The 20,412-nt window shown below is 50.2% G+C and overlaps 1 pseudogene; it reads right to left on the bottom strand.

Annotated features, from left to right (window-relative positions):
- LOC144277899 (adhesion G protein-coupled receptor E3-like) overlaps nt 1-20,412 on the bottom strand; it is a 25,475-nt pseudogene extending 5,063 nt beyond the window's left edge.

Below are 20,412 nucleotides of genomic sequence, written 5' to 3'. Positions count from 1 at the left end.
CGGGGCTGTCTGAAGGCAAGGACTGGCTTGGGAGTTCAGCTGAACATTCCTTAGCTTCTCACCAGCTGGTAGATTCCCCTCACTGAGAAATGTCTTGTTAATGATGGAGTCCAGGGTCGAATAAGTAATACAAGCAACAGCCGTGAAACCTGTTGGAACAGGAGATGATACCTCGTTTTGGACATAGGGATGCTGAAGTTGAAGAAAGAGCCAGCCAGGTGCAGCTAACAGGGGAATTTCAGAGAGCATAGCTGCAGAGCCTATGGTTGGAGCTAGAGAGACTTGGTGAGCTGTTCGGTGGTGGTTTGTCTCCATGTAGCTGGAATTTGGGGCCCCTGAAGAGGTCAGGTGAGAGAAGTCTGTTCTTGTGTCTGTGTGGGGCAGAAGAAGAACCACCATCTGGAAGCTGAAGCCAGACAAAATGAAACTGGAAATCAGACACCACAGCGAGAGCAATTAACCATTGGAACAAACTCCCAAGGGAAGCAGTGGATTCTCCACCCCATGCTGTCTTCAAATCCAGACCGACTGCCCTTCTGGAAGGCACCAGGCAATTTAGACAAGCACAAGTTATTGGGCTCAATTCACGGGGCCAGTTCTATGCAGAAGGTCAGACCAGATGATCCAATGGTTCCTTCTGGCCTTAAACTCTATGAGACACCCACTTCATACCACAGAGGCCCTCTGCTGAGCCATCTCCCCTCGGAGCCCCCACTTCTGTGAGACAAACAGAAATGAAGGTGTCTGCACAGTCCCATGGCCGACAGCCTGAGAACCACTGGCACAGTCAGCAAGGTTCCCACTCGTGCTGGAGCCAGAGACGAGGCTCCTGGCCTGGGGATCCACAGGGACAGAGCAAGGATAGAACCAGGACTGGGGTTTGGTGCCTGGGAATTGCTCTGTGCTGCAGTTTGGTCCCTGGGCATCTCCATCCCCTGGATGGTACCTTGTGTGGTTGCCATGGTGACTGTATCACAGGGAATGTCCATAGTCTCCTCCTGAGCTCTCAGCCTGAGGCCCCGCTGTCTGCACTGTAGTTCCCTGTGACACGCGAGTCTCAGTACCTGGTGGGAGGGGAGGTGGGAGAGGAAGTGACAGAGCTTCCCACTGTGAAACCACTTCCACAGGAATCTGTTCATCTGGCCCAGATCCTTACCCCTCTCCCACTCTGCCTGGGGTGTGAAGGTCTTCGGGGTTCTTCCCTGTTGGGGAAGGGGATGGTTGGGGCTCCCCCTCTCTGCCTGTCCTTGGCCCATCTCCCCGTATCCCCTCCCCACATTCTGGCTGTACCTCCCTGGGGGTTCTGCATCCCCTCTGCACTCACCCAGCTGGTGGAGTGGCGTTTGGGGTGGGGGCAGAATGGGGGGAGAAGTGCCTGGCTCAGCATAGCTGACCCTAGGGGCAGACTGCAAGTGCTGCATTGAAAACCTCTGGCATTTTCTGATACACCTCAGGGCAGGTTGGGCTGGGCTGGATTAAAATTCCTGGGGCAGGGGGCAGTGCTGTTCTGTGTCTGTATTGAATGCACTGTATAATCTTCTATCCCCCAGCAGCTGAGAGCCAGATGGCCCCTTCACCTGTAGATCCTGTCCTCCCGTTCTGAGTCTTCATCTCTGGAGACCGGAGCGCAGTGGACAACATGGCCTGTTTCACGACCTGCATCAGGAGCGTCACAGCCGATGCCACCTCTCCCTCGCTGGCACCAGGCCGGAGGGAGCTGCTGTTCAGGAGGGAGTCGAAAGGGCGAGTTGCTTCCTAGCAATAGGGAAAGACACACCTTGTGAGTGAGGAATCTGGGGGCTCCTGTGCCACATCCCGTGTGGGGACAGTGACGTCACTTGGGAACATTGGGGGTCAGACTGGCCTTTCCCAGCTTGGGGTGCTGCACACAAATGGACACTCACCACTAGAAAAAAGAAAAGGAGTACTTGTGGCACCTTAGAGACCAACAATTTTATTTGAGCATAAGCTTTCGTGAGCTACAGCTCACACATCCCCAGTGGAAGGCATAGATATTTTCTGGAGTATCAATCTACACATCCTCCTGCTGTGAGACCCCTACATGAGCTCAGGGGGCACTGGGCTGTGGGGTGCACCCAGGGCAGACCCTCTCACCTCCAATGATAACGCAACACTCCCATCTCTGCACGTGGATGTCAAAATCCTTACAGTTGAATTTATGAAGGAGTAAACCCCGCAGCTGCAGAGAAACCTCTCACCTGCAGGGATAATGCTGCACTCCCATCTCCGCGTCACTGGAGGGGCAGAGTTAAGGTCCTTCGCATGCAGAGGGAGTGAGGGATTGCAGGAGGGTAACAGCATATCTAGGATCCATGGGAATGAATTCCCAGTATGTTGTCATTCACAGTAACCCTGTCCCACACAGGAAAGCAGGGGCCGGTAGCTCCACCCCACTCTGCCCAGATCCTCCTGACCCAGTTGCTCTCCAGAGGGTTATTGTAACGGGATCTCTCCATCTGCCTTTATCCAGGTTACTGACCTTTAAAGCCATCGCCCAGCTCTTCATTCTGGGCTGCACATGGAGCTTTGGTCTCCTCCAAGTCGGCCCAGCAGCCACGGTCATGGCGTATTTATTCACCACCGTCAACAGCCTGCAGGGAGCCTTCATCTTCCTGGGTGCACTCTCTCCTCAATTGCCAGGTAACGCCTGTGCCTCTCATCACCCCCACCCAGCACCTTCATCAGCCTCGCAGTGGCCATGCCTGATCTCCTCAGAGTTAGTTACATAGTGCTGTGACCGTGTCCCTCACGCTCCAGGTGAGAGAGGCATACAGGAGATGGATCAAGGGATTCCGAACGTCCAGCATGAAATCTCAGATGTCTGATCTACCTGGACGGCAGGTTTGTATAATTTTTGGTGGTGCCCAAGCAGAGCCGTCCCATCCATAGGACGGATTGGGGCAACCACCTCAGGCCCTGCGCTTTGGGGGCCCCCGCACTTCAGGGGAAGCGGGGTCTAGGGTGGCCTGGGGGGTGGTCTGGCACTGGCAGTAGCAAGCAACCCAGCCCCAGCATGCCCGCCCCCACTCCACCCCTTCCCCCAAACCCTCGCCCATGAGCAATGCTGCAAGCCAGGGGGGTAGAGTGGAGCAGGCTGGGACCAGGTCACTCGCTCCTGCCAGCACTAGGCCCCTCGCTAACCCCCCAGGCAGCCCTGGACCCCATGTCCCTCGAAGCACAGGACAGGGGTAGGCACCACCATGTTGTGTGACGGATACTTGACAAAATTACTGGTCATTGTGGGGGTGGGTATTATGTCATTCAGTCATTCAACCCTTAAAATAGCACACAATTTCCCACACTGAAAAAACACAGTAACCTAATAATAATAATTAATCATAATAAATTCAACTCATAGAATTCATGAGCACACCTCCTTTTTGCAAGTTCATAGCCACTTTTTCTGCAGCTCTTCCAAAGTGAGCAAGACACCGCGCTGCCTGATACCCTTCCACACACCTTAATCTACAGGGACTGTTAGGCAACACCTCTTCAGAACAACAAAGCTGATTTTCACCAGCTGAATATCTGAAGGGTGCTGAGGAGATAGGAGAGAGATGGGAAAAGTCCGTCTTAACCAAAAAACCATCCTAAGGAAGCAGAACTGAATTTAGTTCCTGATTCTACTACAGGCTCCCTATTTGACTTTAGCCAAGTCACCTGATCCCCTCTTCCCCTGCTGTCAAACAGGGGTAATAATCCTTCTGTTCTCCCACCTTGTGTCCATCTCGTCTACTTGGCTTGTGAGCTCCTTGGGACAGGGATTGTCTCTGACTGTGTGTGTGTACAGCACCAAGCACAGTGGGACTGTACGTGCCCAGATCACATAAATAAACACGGCGAACAGAAGTGGGCTGACACCGTCACTGCTCTCAGTTTGGAGAAGTTTCTAACAGAACGATGACATCAGCGAATTTCCGAGTGCTGCGGGGACAGCACGGTTTGAAACAAATGTCCTTAAAAAAAAAAAAAGGCAGAAGAGCATTTAGTGGTGCAGTGACATCGGTGAAGCTGAAACGCGGTTACAGGCCAGGTCCTCAGCTGGTGTAAACTCGTGCATTTCCAAGGGTCCTTCGGGGCCTTGGGAAGCAGACAATAGCCACGAAGCAGTGTGCCTCAGCCATGCCCTCAGCAGCACCTCCACCCCACCAGTCACAACCCCCATGCCAGGGGCTGGGAGCAGGGCTAATGGAGAGATTTTATGCCAGCTCCACAGCAGCCAGGAAGGACTCCTGCCCAGGAGGGCTAATCACAGGGCCATTGCTGCCCACTTTAAAGCCCCTTTACACCTTTAAGCCAGAGTGGCATAAAGAGGCTTTAGAACTGGGCCCTAGGTTTCCAGGACAGGCAGAACCTGACAGCAAACCCTCAAACCAAAGAAGCAACCAAGGTCCATAAGCAGGTTATTTTATTATTTACGCATTACAGTGAAACAGCAGAGCTAGCTCACACACACAGCACGCGAGGCCTCTGCAAATCGCCTCCCACCCCCCAACTCCCCCACATGTTGTGCTTTCCCTAAGAAATAACTGCTCTCTGACCTGGGATCTGGCCCTTTAAATCTGGGAGACACACCCAGCTAAAACACTAGGGTGGCCTTTGAATTCAGTAGGAGTTTTGGATTTGGATAAGAGAGAAGATTTTGTCCAATTCCCTTCCCCTTCCAGGTAGTTGTGATGAAGAATGGCAACTGCCCCGCTGGCACAGCAAAGCCGGCTGTACGATAAACATTGTTGGTTGGAGAGATGATTGTTTCATGGAGATGAAGTGGAGGGCTCTCCCCAACTCACCGGCCAGCAAAACAAATATACATTGAGTGCCAATCCCATGGGAAAACTGCAGTGAACCCCTGCCCTGAGCTCTTTCCCGCACTCTGCACTCCCTCCTGCTCCCCAACCTCCTGCCCTGAGCCCCATCCTACACCCCACAGCCCTCCTCCACCCCAACCCCATGCCCTGAGCCCCTTCCTGCACAATGCACCCCCTCCCACACCCCGCACTCCCTCCCGCACCCCAAGCCCCTGTTCCAGCCCTACTTTCATGGCCCTGCATGCAATTTCCCCACCCGGATGTGGCCCTCGAGTCAAAAAGTTTGCCCACCCCTATTCTAGTAGATATAGTGCTGTCCTACCTGGTGTCTTTGAGAGTGGACACATCTTCATTAAGGGAGGAGAGTTTGTCTCTCAGGATCCAGAGGGTTACAATAAAAAATGTTAAATTTATCTGTGGAAACAGCATGAAATATTCCTTGTAAAACATGCTAGCCAAGGCCAGTCTCTCTGCCTGAGGCACAGAACAATCCTATGGGATCAGACTGCTGCAGACCAGTGACTGCTCGTCAAGGTGGGTCATATACCATTCGCTACCAGATCTTGGTCCCAGGCCATGCAGGGAACTGTTGGCATAGGCAGGGCTGCAATGCATCACATGTGATCATACAGCCAGAGGGCCACATTCTGCTCTTATCTGAATCTGGAGTGACTCCACTGATTCCAGTGGGGTCTACAGTTATTCCGGATTAGAGCTGTGTGATTTGGCCCAAAGCTTCTAGATCCTTTCTATAGAGTATTCCCTTCAATTCTGAGACTGAAATTAATTCTTAACCCGCTGCCTGAGATGGGGAGGAATCTGCAAGGACATTTGCAACCTTTATCTCTTACAACATGTTCCCTTCCTTCCTCAAACTCCCCACACTGCAGCCACCTTCCCTTCCCCCATCACTTGGGTTATTTACCAGCCAGGCTGGACAAGGCACGGGACAAAACTATCCTCATTACGGCAGAGGTCCCACTTGCTTCCATGGCAACATTGCATGAGTAATGACATATTATAATTAATCATATTGTGGTAGCACCTAGAGGCTCCAACTGAGATGGCACTGGGTTCTGTACTCACACCTAGAAAGGGGCAGCCCCTGTCCTGGAGCATTTGTTTGCAAAATAACTAGGCAAGACCACAGAGACCGGCTTTCTCTGCGCCGCTCAACCCCCCACCCCACCCCACACCCCTCCCTCACCCAACCTCTTCTTCCAAGCCACCTCTTCTAACCTCCGAATGGCCCCAAGTCCCGCCCCCACCCCACCCCACCCCTTCTCCAAGCCCCTGCCTCTTCCCACCCCCACCCCACCTCTTCCCACCCAGTTCCGCCCCCTCCCCCACCGCGCGTCCTGCACACCACAGAACAGCTGACTGCGGGAGGCACTGGGATGGAGGGGGAGGAGTTGATCGGCACGGCCGCCGGCAGTGGGGAGCTGGCTGCCAGTGGGTGCTGAGCATCCACTATTTTTTTTCGGTGCCTATGAGTCAAACAGACAAAGGGTAGGAGGAGAAACAGAGGTATATAGCGAGGGGAAGCTACTTCCCAAGTTAACACAGCAGGCCAGTGGCAGAGTCAGGTCTCCTGACTCACAACCCAGTGCCCAACCCATTCGCCCGGACTGCCTCCATAGAACGTAGGCTATTCTGTTAGTGGGAAATCCTGCACTGGCCAAAGAGGGAGGAATGAAATGGGGTCTTCTAGGACTCTTTCATCTTAAATTCTCTGGGAGATATTCCTCTCTTGGCTCCACGGGACTCCACAGGGTCGCAGAGGAGAGAGGAGAATGGGGCCCTGTGGTTCTGTGAGGTACCCACCAGGATTATGGCACAGACTGGTCCTAGGAAGCTCCAATGAAATCCTCTCTCCAGGCTGAGCCAGCAGCTACAGGCAGGGAGGAAGAAGAAGGTGACTTTAATGGGATTACGACCCTTTTTCAGCACTGCGGGCAGAGAGAGGGTGTCACAGGGCAGCTGACTCTAAAAAGCAAGATGGATCTCAGCCAGCCTGTGACATGGCCGACTCTCCTGCGGGCTGCAGGCTAACAGCTCTCCCCATCTACCTCAGCAGCTCCTGCTTTCAGCCACCACTTCCTCTTCCACCTCCTCAAATGACCCTTTCTGGTGGATGGGCACAGTATTGAGGGAGGGCCAGACATGCACCGGATGTACATTGGCCTAGCTGCACTGAAGGAAGTGAAGCTACCCTGATTTACACAAGCTGAGGATCTAGCCTGGGGTGTCTAGAACCCGCCATGCCCTGTTTTAGTGGATTTGTTCACTTTAGAGACGGGATCTTCAGGGATTTGCCAACAGTAAGAAGGCGCGTTTGTTTCCTACTCACCAATGCCACAAACCCAGCCTGGGAGCTGGAAGTCAAGCTGGGATCTTTCTGGCTTGTTCTTCCGCATCATCAGTGAGGCAAGGAGTGTAGATGTCTGACAGGTGGGCAACTCAACTACAGTGCTCAGGGCAGCCTAGTGTCACAGTCAGCTCCCAGGCAGAGAAATCTAGATTCAAGTCAGACCTGGGGTGAGCCGAACAACTGCATGGAAGCCAGATCCCAGCTCCCCTTCGGGATGGGCACTGCACTTACTGGTTGGAAGTTCCAACCAGTAGCCTCCAGGATTCACTGCTGCAGAAATAGCCACCACCAGGGCTGGGAATCCATAGCCAAACGGGTACATAAATCTCTTCTTGAACCGGCTGGCGCTGGTGTAATTCACGACCTTCAGGTTCCGGACGGTGAGGAAGAGGTGCAGCCCCTCCAGGAACATCCAGGAGAAGCCGGCCAGGAAGAGGTAGTGTAGGAAGCCAGCAATGACAGCACACACCACCTGAGGACAGGACGAGAGAGAGCTCTGGGACACTGCTTCTGGGAAGGGAAACACTGAATTTGGAGGTGGGGGGACTTTTGTGAGGATCATATAGGGCTTTTTATTAACAGATGTCTCCAGTTACGGCTCTCTCCCAGGGACAATATGTTCTTCAGTCTACAGGAGCTTGTCTAAGGGCAAGCTGGCTGGCCCTTTCAATCATTCAGAGTCCAGGCTGGTCCTGATCTCCACTCAGAAAAGATGGTTTCTGGGGGTTGTAGTTCCCAAATGAATTGTGGAAATTGTTGGATACTGTGAGGAATCCTAGGATAGGGAGCAGGGACATAAACAAGTTCCCGGTCCTCATAATAGGGAGAGATCTGGAGGGTGTCGGTTCTCTTCTCTGTATCTGCTTCAAGATATAGGTGCCTTGCTTCTGCCCATCAGTGTGGGGGCAGAGAGGACAGGCAGGGGACTGTGACTCTGGAAATTGAGGTTCCTTTGTCTGATGAAGGATGGAGCCCACAAGGGAAAGGGAAGGACTGGTTTCACCCAGAGAGATTTCTTTTGGAGGGGAGTAAATAATTATTTCTGCGGGACTAAAGAGCATGGAATAAATGTTACCATCCAGCTGAGGGTATAAAAAGGTGGTGGAGTGAGGGGAGCTTTAGAAATGCTGACAGAGGATCTGGACACAGCTCAAATTTAAACCAACAATAAAAGTGGGTAACAGACCCGACTGCGGGTGCGGGTCACCGCGGTGAGGAAGAGCAGGTCGGCCAGGAAGAGGCAGAGGCAGAGCTGCAGGTGGAGGGAGGTGCTGACATTGCGGATGGAGCGGCAAAGGAGGAAGGTGAGGATGGCGAGGAGGAGGTACAGCAGGGAGAAGGTCAGTCCCACGTAGGTGACGACGGTCAGTGGATAACTCTCCTGTAACACAGCAAAGGGAGACTCACCAGTGAGCCCTGAGATGCTACATGGGAAATAAAGGGAAGTAAGGACACCCCGGGGAATTACAGACCAGTCAGCTTAACTTCCGTATCCGGAACGATAATGGAGCAAATAATTAAGCAATCAATTTGCAAACACCTAGAAAATAATAAGGTGATAAATAACAGTCAGCATGGATTTGTCAAGAACCAATCATGTCAAACAAACCTGATAGCTTTCTCTGACAGGGTAACAAGCTTTGTGGATGGCGGGTGGGTGGGGGGGAACGGTAGATGTGGAATATCTTGACTCTAGTAAGGCTTTTGATACTGTCTCACATGACCGGTCAGCCTCACTTCAGTCCCTTGTAAAATCATGGAGCAGGTCCTCAAGGAATCCATTTTGAAGCACTTGGAGGAGAGGAAAGTGATCAGGAACAGTCAGCATGGATTCACCAAAGGCAAGTCATGCCTGACTAATCTAATTGCCTTCTATGACGAGATAACTGGCTTTGTGGATGAAGGAAAAGCAGTGGACGTGTTATTCCTTGACTTTAGCAAAGCTTTTGACACGGTCTCCCACAGTATTCTTGCCAGCAAGTTAAAGAAGTATGGTCTGGATGAATGGACTATAAGGTGGACAGAAAGCTGGCTAGATCGTCGGGCTCAATGGGTAGTGATCAATGGCTCGATGTCCAGTTGGCAGCTGGTATCAAGCGGAGTGCCCCAGGGGTCAGTCCTGGGGCCAGTTTTGTTCAACATCTTTATTAATGATCTGATGATAGGATGGATTGCACCCTCAGCAAGTTTGCGGATGACACTAAACTGGGGGCAGGTAGATATGCTGGAAGTTAGGGATAGGGTACAGAGTGACCTAGACAAATTGGAGGATTGGGCCAAAATAAATCTGATGAGGTTCAGTAAGGACAAGTGCAGAGTCCTGCACTTAGGACGGAAGAATCCCATGCACTGCTACAGGCTGGGGACCGACTGGCTAAGCAGCAGTTCTGCAGAAAAGGACCTGGGGATTACAGTGGATGAGAAGCTGGATATGAGTCAGCAGTGTGCCCTTGTTGCCAAGAAGGCCAACGGCATATTGGGCTGTTTTAGTAGGAGCATTACCAGCAGATTGAGGGAAGTGATTATTCCCCTCTATTCGGCAATGGTGAGGCCACACCAGGAGTATTGCGTCCAGATTTGGACCCCCCACTACAGAAGGGATGTGGACAAATTGAAGAGAGTCCAGCGGAGGGCAATGAAAATGATTAGGGGGCTGGGGAACATGACTTATGAGGAGAGACTGAGGGAACTGGAGTTATTTAGTCTGCAAAAGAGAAGCGTGAGGGAGGATTTGATAGCAGCCTTCAACTACCTGAAAGGGGGTTCCAAAGAGGATGGAGCTCGGCTGTTCTCAGCTGTGGCGGATGACAGAACAAGGAGTAATGGTCTCAAGTTGCAGTGGGGGAGGTCTAGGTTGGATATTAGGAAACATTATTTCACTAGAAGGGTGGTAAAGCACTGGAATGAGTTACCTAGGGAGGTGGTGGAATCTCCATCCTTAGAGGTTTTTAATGCCTGGCTTGACAAACCCCTGGCTCGGATGATTTAGTTGGTGTTGGTTCTGCTTTGAGCAGGGGATTGGACTAGATGACTTCCTGACGTCTCTTCCAACCATAATATTCTATGATTCTATGACCTTTTCATAAACAAACTAGGGAAATACAACCTAGATGGAACTACTATAAGGTGGGTGCATAACCGTTGGAAAATCGTTCCCAGAGAGTAGTTATCATTGGCTCACAGTCATGCCGGAAGGGCATAACAAGTGGGGTCCCGCAGGGATCAGTTCTGGGTCTGGTTCTGTTCAATATCTTCACCAGTGATTTAGATAATGGCATAGAGAGTACACTTATAAAGTTTGTGGATGATACCAAGCTGGGAGGGGTTGCAAGTGCTTTGGAGGATAGGATTAAAATTCAAAATGATCTGGACAAATTAGAGAAATGGTTTGAAGTAAATAGGATGAAATTCAATAAGGACAAATGCAAACTACTCCACTTAGGAAGGAACAATCAGTTGCACACATACAAAATGGGAAATGACTGTCTAGGAAGGAGTACTGCGGAATGGGATCTGGGGCGTCATCTTGGATCCAGGGCCGCCCTTAGGATTTATGGGGCCATACGCAGTATTATTAAACTGCTGCCCCTATGCCCGATGGCAGGAAAGGATACCAAGACGCCCAGCTCGCCTCACGGCGGTGGAGACTCACAGTCCCTCGCAGAGATCCCCGGACCCTCTGCCTCACACAGAATGCCCAGTGCCGGCGCATTCGGCTCTGTGAATATGGCCCCTGCCTAAGGACACTGCAGCGCATGCTGGGTGTGTGGGAGCCGACCCGCTCTTACCTGCTGTCATGGGCGGTGCGTGAAGCTGCTGCTTGGGGAGGCTAGCTCCCCAGCCCACCTCTTCTGCCTGTGGCCCCGCCCATACTTCACCCCTGCTCTGCCCCAGGCCCCGCCCCTCTCCACTGTCTCCCTCCTCTCTTCCCTCCCCCTCCCGGCTCATCCCCTTCCAGCCAAATCCCTGAACCCAAATGAAGCAAATGACATTAGAAGAAATTGCATAAGAGTGGGGGGTTTTTTTCAAAAGAAAATGGAGATGTTTTCTACTGCATGCCAGAAGGTGAAGACTGGACATGCAGAAGGTACCTAATTAAAAGCACTAAATTTAGGAATAAAAAATGTCAGTCTCAGGTATTTTGTTATACCCTGAAGTTTGTCAGAGATTTATTTGAAAAAACTTTGTAGTAAGGGCAAGTCAGCTGTCCTGCCGAATACAACATTAAATATTATGGAATACATGATGCAGCTCTTCTCTGTTTTACATTTTCTTAATCAGTATTTCTACGCTCATTTTATTTTTTAAATATACTCTTAAGCCTTCATAAAGTTATCATTCCAGATGACTACATATTGAACTCACTGAAACAATATTATTTTAAATTAATCAGTCACAGAGGTTTAGTGTGTTCATAACAATGTTCATTGCTTTTAGAGAAAGGGAAAACTAATTTACTTTGTGTGATCTCCATAACAACAGACACGTTTATGAAATTTCACCAACTTCAAAAAATATGTTTCCAAAGATTTTAGGCATAACAAAGGATTTTATATCTTACTAAGGTACTGATTTTGCTGGAGGGTTCTCTTAAAACTAGTTCATCAAATGATAGCTCAGTGGTTTGAGCATTGGCTTACTAAACCCAGGGTTGTGAGTTCAATCCTTGTAGGGGGCCATTTAAGGATCTGGGGCAAAAATTGGGGATTGGTCCTGCTTTGAGCAGGGGGTTGGACTAGATGACCTCCTGAGGTCCCTTCCAACCCTGATATTCTATGATTCTATGAAATAGTCAGAAGTAAAGAAAGGGAAACTCATTTGTCCAGCTATCTGGAAGGAAAGGGATGTTGTCCCTTTAAGAGCTAGCCTCTCTTCAATGGGGGGGAGGGAAGAGGGGGAGGGAGAAAGGGATGGACAGGAAGTAAGTTTTTTGTACTATAGTAATTAAAATTAAAATGTGTATTTTAGATAAGAGTGGTCGTTTGAAGGATTTATTTAAAAAACTAGATGTCTGATGATCCAAGCATTTAAAGCTAAAGATGAATACTCAGATTGTGGATCTAAAAATCCACGCAGGGATTCTTTAGAGATGTGATTTTATGATCTTCAGCAATCTTGTAATGAAATATTTTTAAAGCAAATTTTAAACTAAGGTCCTGTAGACTAACATGTTCTGAGTAAATATTACAGTAATGCACAACTGTTTTTGTCAGTAAATTCAGAAACTGACAGTATATACCTAGGGGTTGGCAAATGCCTGTTAAATGGCTTCATTACCACTTGAATGGCTCTTTAACAGTTTCAATGTTGTTCTAATAGGTCTGGCAGACTGGAGGCTTTTTCATTTTAAGTTACTAGATCCCTTCTGGAGTAAGAGTCACCAGGCTGCAGCAGCTGCAGGAAGGGTCAGAACAGGGATAGGAAGAGGCAGAGGGTGGACACTAAGACCCACGGGTGCCCCAAATTTTCAGATGCCCTACACAGCCTTGTATGTTGAGTATGCCTTAGGACAGCCCTGAGTGGATCACAAGCTAAATATGAATGAACAGTGTAACGCTGTTGCAAAAAAAGCAAACATCATTCTCGGATGCATTATCAAGGAGTATTGTAAGCAAGACACGAGAAGTAATTCTTCCGCTCTAGTCCACGCTGATTAGGCCTCAACTGGAGTACTGTGTCCAGTTCTGGGCACCAAATTTCAGGAAAGATGTGGATAAATTGGAGAAAATCCAGAGAAGAGCAACAAAAATGATTAAAGCTCTAGAAAACATGACCTATGAGGAAAGGTTGAAAAAATTGGGTTTGTTTGGTCTGGAGAAGAGAAGACTGAGAGGGGACATGATAACAGTTTTCAAATACATAAAAGGTTGTTACAAGGAGGAGGGAGAAAAATTGTTCTTCTTCACATCTGTAGAAAGGGCGGTTTAGGTTGGACATTAGGAAAAAATTCCTAACTGTCAGGGTGGTTAAGCACTGGAATAAATTGCTAGGGAGGTTGTGGAATCTCCATCATTGGGGATTTTTAAGAGCAGGTCGGACAAACACCTGTCAGGGATGGTCTAGATAATACTTATGCCTGGCGTGAGTGCAGGGGACTGGACTAGATAACTTTGAGGTCCCTTCCAGTTCTATGATTCTATGGACTATGGGTGACCATTTATAATATGGTTACCAATGTTACAAAATTTCAGTGAATCTTACCAGATATGCCATGTAAGGTATCAGTCGAAAAGTTACGATTTGTAAGTATGATAATCTTGTTAAAATGTAGGTATCGTCTTTGCATCGTGAGTAATAAATGTGTGATATGTCTGTGCTGTGTTTCTGGGTGACACCCCCAGACAGATTGGCATCAGCACTATCCAGTCTGTTTGGTGGCCCATTGAGGGTAATCACCTATACCAGTGTTTCTCAAACTGGGATCTGCGAGGGCATTCCAAGGGGTCCACAGGCCCCGCTGACCAAGTCCTCCACCTCCCTCCCAGTGCCTTCTGCATGCTGGGGAACAGCTGTTCAGCAGCATGCAGGAGGCGCTGAGAGGGAGGGGGAGGGGCGGGGATGGGGTACGCTCAGGGGAGGGGGCAGAAAGAGGCAGGGAAGAGGAGGAGCAGGGGTGGACCGGGGGCGGGAAGAGGTGGGGCCTTAGGGGAATAGATGGAATGGGGGTGGGGCCTGGGGCTGAGCAGGGGGTTGGAGGTCTGAGAAAAATTTTAAATCAAAATGGGGGTCCCCAGGTTCCTAAAGTTTGAGAATCGCTGAGCTCTAGAATGAACACATTGAGAGAAGCCAGGGGCTATGCCCAAGAGTCAGCAGGACATGTAGGGACATGCCTATGAACAGGGGACTCCAAGTACCTTTCCATGCCCATGTGCTGTGATCTTCTCTTTGGGACAGAGGAAGTACAAGCCACATGGAAAAGGATAGAAAAAGGCAGCTGCATCACCTCCATTTTGTCTTCAATCCTGCTTCTCACCTCTGGAGTGACTTCTCGACAAACTGAAGCTTTGAACAGAGGTCTGATAGACCCATCTAAGCTTTGGGTGTGTTCCAGAGGGACTTTACAAGCCAGCAAACTCACCATCGCTGCTAAGAACCTGATATATGGATCTCGAAGTCATATGTATCGGATTGCTTTGATCATTTAACAACTCTCTTCTCTTTCTTTTCCTTTCATTTATAATAAAACCTTTAGTTTTAGAAACTAAAGGATTGGCTGGTAGCTTGGTATTTTGGGTAAGAGCCAAACTAATATTGACCTGGCAATGTGGCAGTCCCTTTGGGGATCAGACGAACATTTTGTTAAGTGAATAGCATTTTAAGCAACTTCTCGCTTTACTGGACCTATCTGCTGATTGGGAGCTAGAGACGGGAATTCAATAAAGGGGGCTATGTGATTTCTTTTTTTCAGCTTCTTGGTAACCAGTGTTGGGGATCCGGAGCACAGATTGTGACTGGTTGGTGATTCTAACTACACTGTTATCCACCAGATCACAATCCCAGCCCAGCCCACTTGACCCTGACCGATCCTGTGTGGCCACAGATTATACACTACTCAATGGTCATTCAGGCAAAATTCCCATTGATTTTGTCCAAGTAAGGAACTCAGAGTCCAGCCCTTTGATCTGAGTCTGACACTGAGATACCTCCACTCCGGTGGGACCCATCAGGAGTGCGAAGCTGGAGAGATGGTCACAGCTGCAGATGGTGTGAGTGCTGTTCGTCTGGAGACTTTTGCAGCCACCCTCAGCCCAGGTGCCTTTCCCAGCAATGAATTTCCAGTGAACGCAGCGAGCCTCTTCCTCCTCTTTCTTTGCCTGGAAACCAAAACACCATCCTCCTCCTCACTGGATCACGGGGAGAATACGGTTTCTTTTGTCACACATCTCTAAATAGACAGTAATAAACCTGAAGTCACCAATGGCTTCATGGCTCTCATTGTGCTGCACGTAACAGCCATTTGGGACTTCCCATTGGCAGTGGAAATACAAGCGAGACCCTCCCGCTCCAATAGCACAAACCCCTTGTGATGCTGTCAGGGTTTCCTCCCCACTCTGAAATCTAGGGTACAGATGTGGGGACCCGCATGAAAGACCCCCTAAGCTTATTCTTACCAGCTTAGGTTAAAACTTCCTCAAGGCACAAATTCTTTGCCCTTGGAGGGTACGCCGCCACCACCAAGTGATTTAACAAAGAATCAGGGAAAAGACCACTTGGAGAATATCCCCCCAAGCCCTTACACCCCTTTTCCTGGGGAGGCTTGAGGATAATATCCTAACCAATTGGTTACAAAGTGATCACAGAGCCAACCCCCTGGGTCTTAGGACAATAGAGAAATCAGTCAGGTTCTTAAAAGAAGGATTTTATTTTAAAAAAAGGTAAAAATCACCTCTGTAAAATCAGGATGGAAAATAACTTTACAGGGTAACAAAAGATTAAAAAACACAGCAGAACTTCCTCTAGGCTTCGTTTCAAAGTTACAAAAAACAGGAATAAACCTCCCTCCAGCAAAGGAAAAATTCACAAGCAGAACAAAAGATAATCTAACACGCCTTGCCTGGCTTTTACTTACAATTTTTGTAATATGAGAGACTTTTAGGATGGTTTATAGGAGTTTTCTGACCTGATGCTTCTCTGCTTCCCAAGAGAACACACACAAAACCAAAGCCTTTCCGCCCCACCCCAAGATTTGAGAGTATCTTCTTTCCCCACTGGTTCTTTTGGTCAGATGCCAACCAGGTTATTTGAGCTTCTTAACCCCTTACAGGTAAGGAGGAATTCTAGGCTTCCCTTATCTGTATGGTTATGACAGATGCAGCAGGGAGTGGGGAGTATTGACCTGGGAATGTTGCAGGGGAGTTTTACTGGGACTGTCTGCATTGGGGATGGGAGACTTTTCTTGAGGGAAGATACCTGAGCATGTAACATGAGAGCCCGGGAGGGGGGTTGGGGCCAGGTGACACCTTCTGCCCAGGAAACTGGACAAAGGCTGGAGGAGGGGGGTGTGAGATGGCTGGAGGGGGTTTCAGTTTGGAGCTGGCTGGGGAAACAGAGGTAGCCCCGGGACTGGGGTCTAAGCTCCCTGCCCCACAGAAGGACTTGACTGAGGGGTCCGTGTTGTACCTACCAGCTCTGTTTGGGACTGTGTTCCTGTTGTCCAATAAACCTTCTGTTTTACTGGCTGGCTGAGAGTCACAGTGAATTGCAGGAAGTGGGGGTGCAGGGCCCTGACTCCCCCACACTCCGTGACACCCCTGACCCCAGAGCTGAAATGGTAATTCCCTTAACTCTGAGTACTGTTGGGTCTATAGCACACAATTGTACAGTTAGGATTTGAGCCATTAAAAGGCATTCTTACACCCACCCACAAATACCCACATGCACTCTAGCAAGTTCATTACTTTATCAAAGACGGCACCATCTCATGCTGCTTCCCTGAACTCTGCTATCTATAGGGCAGAGGTCCCCAAACAGTGTGGTGCACCCCCCTAAGGGGACATAGAGGAACCTTCAGAGGGACATGACAAGTCTCGGGTCAGGCCCCATGTGGGGCAGAGAGGGAGCACCATCCAGCCCTTCCCCACCCTGAGCTCTGCTCTGGTCCCACCTGTAGCCACATCCCGAACTTCCAGCCCCATGCCTGGCACCATTCCCAACCTCAGCATGTCTCCACTCCCAGTCCCAGCCCCTTGCGGCTCCATTCCCGGCCTTCCATTTATTCCTGCTCTGAGGGGTGAGCCAGGCACAGTTGTTATTCCTGAGCATTTTACATGATTAATCATAATCAGGCCTGGTGTGAACCCTATGTAATGTTCTCCATCAAAACAGCCCCAGCGTCAGGACTGAAGAAGCTCCCTCTCTTTCTCAGATAACTGTTTCTCAGTCCAGAAAGGCAGCAGAACTCAAATGCCCTGCAGGAGACGCACCTTTCAAGTGACCAGCTGGAGTCCCGGGCACACAGCAAAGTAAAAGGACCTACACTCACTTGTCTATGGCGCAGGGTGAAATTCACAGGTTTGGAGAGGTTCATGGGCCTCCCATCTCCGATAGCCCTACCCACCACCCTGGAATTCAGGTGAAAATTCCTCATTTTCTCATCAGATCTCCCTCATCGAGAAATGTCGTGTTAATGATGGAGACCAGGGTGGAGTAAGAAATAAAAGCAACAGCCCAAGGATCTGAAAGAATGAAATGGTGACTCATCATAGAGACAGAGACACTGAGACAAAGAAAGAGCAAGCCAGGTGCCAAAGGTCACAGCGAGTCTGGGGCAGAGCTGGGAAAAGAACCCAGAAGTCCTGGCTAGTATTTTGAGTTTAACCACTCGAATATGTTGCCTCCTCCCTCTTCTTCCACACAAGCACTTCTGTGTTGGAAACATCTGGCGTGCACTATGGAAGTGTGATTCCTAAAGTGCACTAACATACATTAAAGCACACTAGGGAACCTTTAGTGCACACTAGTAGGGTCTATATGGACCAATTAATGCACAGTTAGTGCTCTTTAAAAATCGTATCCCCATACTGCACATTATCCAGCTCGGTACACAGCCCTAGGTGAAAGGCACTGAGGTGAAGCCATAGTTTTTCTTGGTTAGGAGAGGCAGAGGGGTTGGTTAGTGAGGAGCTTTCCCTGGGGCTAAAGAATTAAGAACCAGTCCCAGTTACGTCATACTGGCCTGAAAATTGGAGTAAAATTGGTCAATATTATCCTGGTTCCATTCCAGGAAGTCACACAGGTCAACCTGGGGCCCAGCTGGGCTCATTATCAGGACATCATGTGTTGGGCCAATGGATCTCTGATCTTTCCATTCTCTGGACCAATTCATATGCCCATCAAAGCTTCTCTCTCCTCCCTGCCCCACATGGGTTGGTTTTCATGCTGCGGGACAGCCAGGAATGAAGGGCTCTGCAGAGCTCAATGTACTGAGAAACACTGGCTCAGCCAACAAGGTCCACACTAGTGTCAGGATAACAAAGGCAAGCAAGCCAGCGTGGGGCGAGAGGAAGGGGAGAACTAGGGCTGGGGTTTGGTGTCTAAAGGGGTGAGTGCCTGGGAAGGACCAGGATGGTACCTTCTGTGGCTGCTCTGGCGACGGCATTGCAGTGAATGTCCATTGTCTCCTCCTGACCTCTCAGCCTGAAGACCTCATCACAGCGACCTGCAGCTCGGACGAGGAGCGTCTCGATAGCTGGGGAGGGAAATGGCAACGCCTCTTGCTGCAAGGGCAAGGCAGGTTTGGAGCTCCACAATCTCTGAAACCCACCACCCCTCCCCCTTCCTCCTCACCTCCATCTCTCTGCGTTTCCCTGAGCCCCTCTGGCTGACCTTCTGTGATCCATCATGCCTGCGTCCCCATGAAGATGCCACTGTGCCAAGAGGCAGAAGGCAACTTCTCCCTGCTGCCTCACCTCTGCGCTTTAGCAGGGGAAGCAGCAAGAAGGGGTATTGCTGGGGCAGGGAGTGACAGGAGGAAGTAATGGCAGCTGCCTGTGGCGACAGGAGATTGGCATTGCTTTTAAACCCCTCTCAGGCAGCTGCCATTGCTGCAAAGCCCCAGGGCTGGGTTTATGGGTGGTGGGTAGCATAGGCTGGGGAAGGCTGTGCCTCCCTAAACAGCCTGGCATGGCCCCGCCCATGTTTTGCCCCCAGGCTCCCTCCTGCCTGCTTCCAGTTCCCTTCCAGCTCTTCCATGGCTGAGAGGCTGGGGCAAGCAGGCTGGGGCCGGTGCTCACAAGGCCCAGAGCTGGGGGCGCTGGGGCCGGGGCCATGCTGCTCCCACTATGCTGCCCACCTGGTGCTCCGGGGCTGGTGTAGCGTGGCGTGCAGGCGGGACGGGTTGCTCTCGGCTCCATTGGAAGAGAGGGGGTGGAAGGGATCTATGGCAGAAAGGGAGGGGCCGGGGGCTAGCCTCTCTCAATGGCTCGTTCTCCTACCACCCATGGCTGGGTTATAAACCCTGAGAGAGGGGCAGTGAGGCTGCAGTGGTTTTCTGCACTGAAAAGAGTATAACCCCCCATCTCACAGCTGCCACAAGGCGATGTGGGAGCCTCTCATCCTCCTCACCCATACACTCGGTTGTCACGTTCTGGGTCTTCTTCTCCGGAGACCACAAAGCAACCGTCAGTGCAGCCAATTCCACACTCTGCAGGAGGAAGGTCATGGCGGAGGCCACGTCCCTCTTGCTCTCAGTCCCACCAGCACTGAGGAAGGAGCTATTCAGCAAGGAACCAAAGGGGCGAGCAACTTCCTGGGATTGGGAAAGGAAACACCCTGAGAAGGGCGGAGGATTTCAGTGGTTCATGAGCCACATTCTTCAGACTCCCAGGGGAACAATAACCCTCTTAGGACATACGGGTTCATAGTGACCTTCCCACTCAGAGGGACTGCACCATTCTCCAAGAGGGAGCCCTTTACTGAGCGAGTGAGGCAACTGAGGCTTGCTCAGGACTTCACAGTAACCTGAAGCCAGGGTACGTCTAACACCGTGTGTCATTCGCTCCTCATCCCTGGTCCCTTCAGTGTAGGTGCCAGAGAACCAATCAGCAGACATCTCGGTTCTCTCTGTGTTGCCCCCGGAAGCAATTTGGATCTTCCTAGGAGCAGTGGGGACAGAACCCAGATCCCCTGCCACTTCAGCTAGAGATCATGCACATGCGCACACACCCCTTTTCTGAAGAGCAGCTACAATTTCCCCCAAAGTGAGAGGGCTATACCAATGCGCAGGGCATTTGGCCATAGAGCGCCCACCCACGTAGGGGCAGAACCTCTAACCTCCAGCGATGCTGCTCTGTCCTCTGCACACATGGTCTCCAAATTCACTAAGGTTGAGTTCATGAAGGAGCAAAATTCACTGGTGTTGCCCTGCAGAACAATCAGAGGAAATGGGTTATTTCTACAAGCATGGAAAGGCCACCCAAAATTAAGGTAAACGGTTCCTCATCGTGATCTCGCTTTGACCTATGGTTGGCTGGCTGTCCCACTACTATGCCCACAGATTAAGACATGTTAAGGCTAAGTGTGCTGAAGCCCACAGACAAGTATTGAAGGTTGAGTTTTCAAAAGCACTTTGTGTTGGACTGATTCTGCTCCCACTGAAGTCAGTGGTAAACCTTGGATAAGCAGAGAATCCTCAGGCTCAAAGTTTTCTGTGTACTCTTTGTGAAAACCCTCAAAGCCCAAATAAACCCCTTACACATACCTGCCAAAAGACAT

This window comes from Eretmochelys imbricata, chromosome 20 (assembly GCF_965152235.1).
Source record: "Eretmochelys imbricata isolate rEreImb1 chromosome 20, rEreImb1.hap1, whole genome shotgun sequence".
Lineage (NCBI taxonomy): Eukaryota > Metazoa > Chordata > Testudines > Cheloniidae > Eretmochelys > Eretmochelys imbricata.
This window is presented reverse-complemented; position numbering and strand designations above follow the sequence as displayed.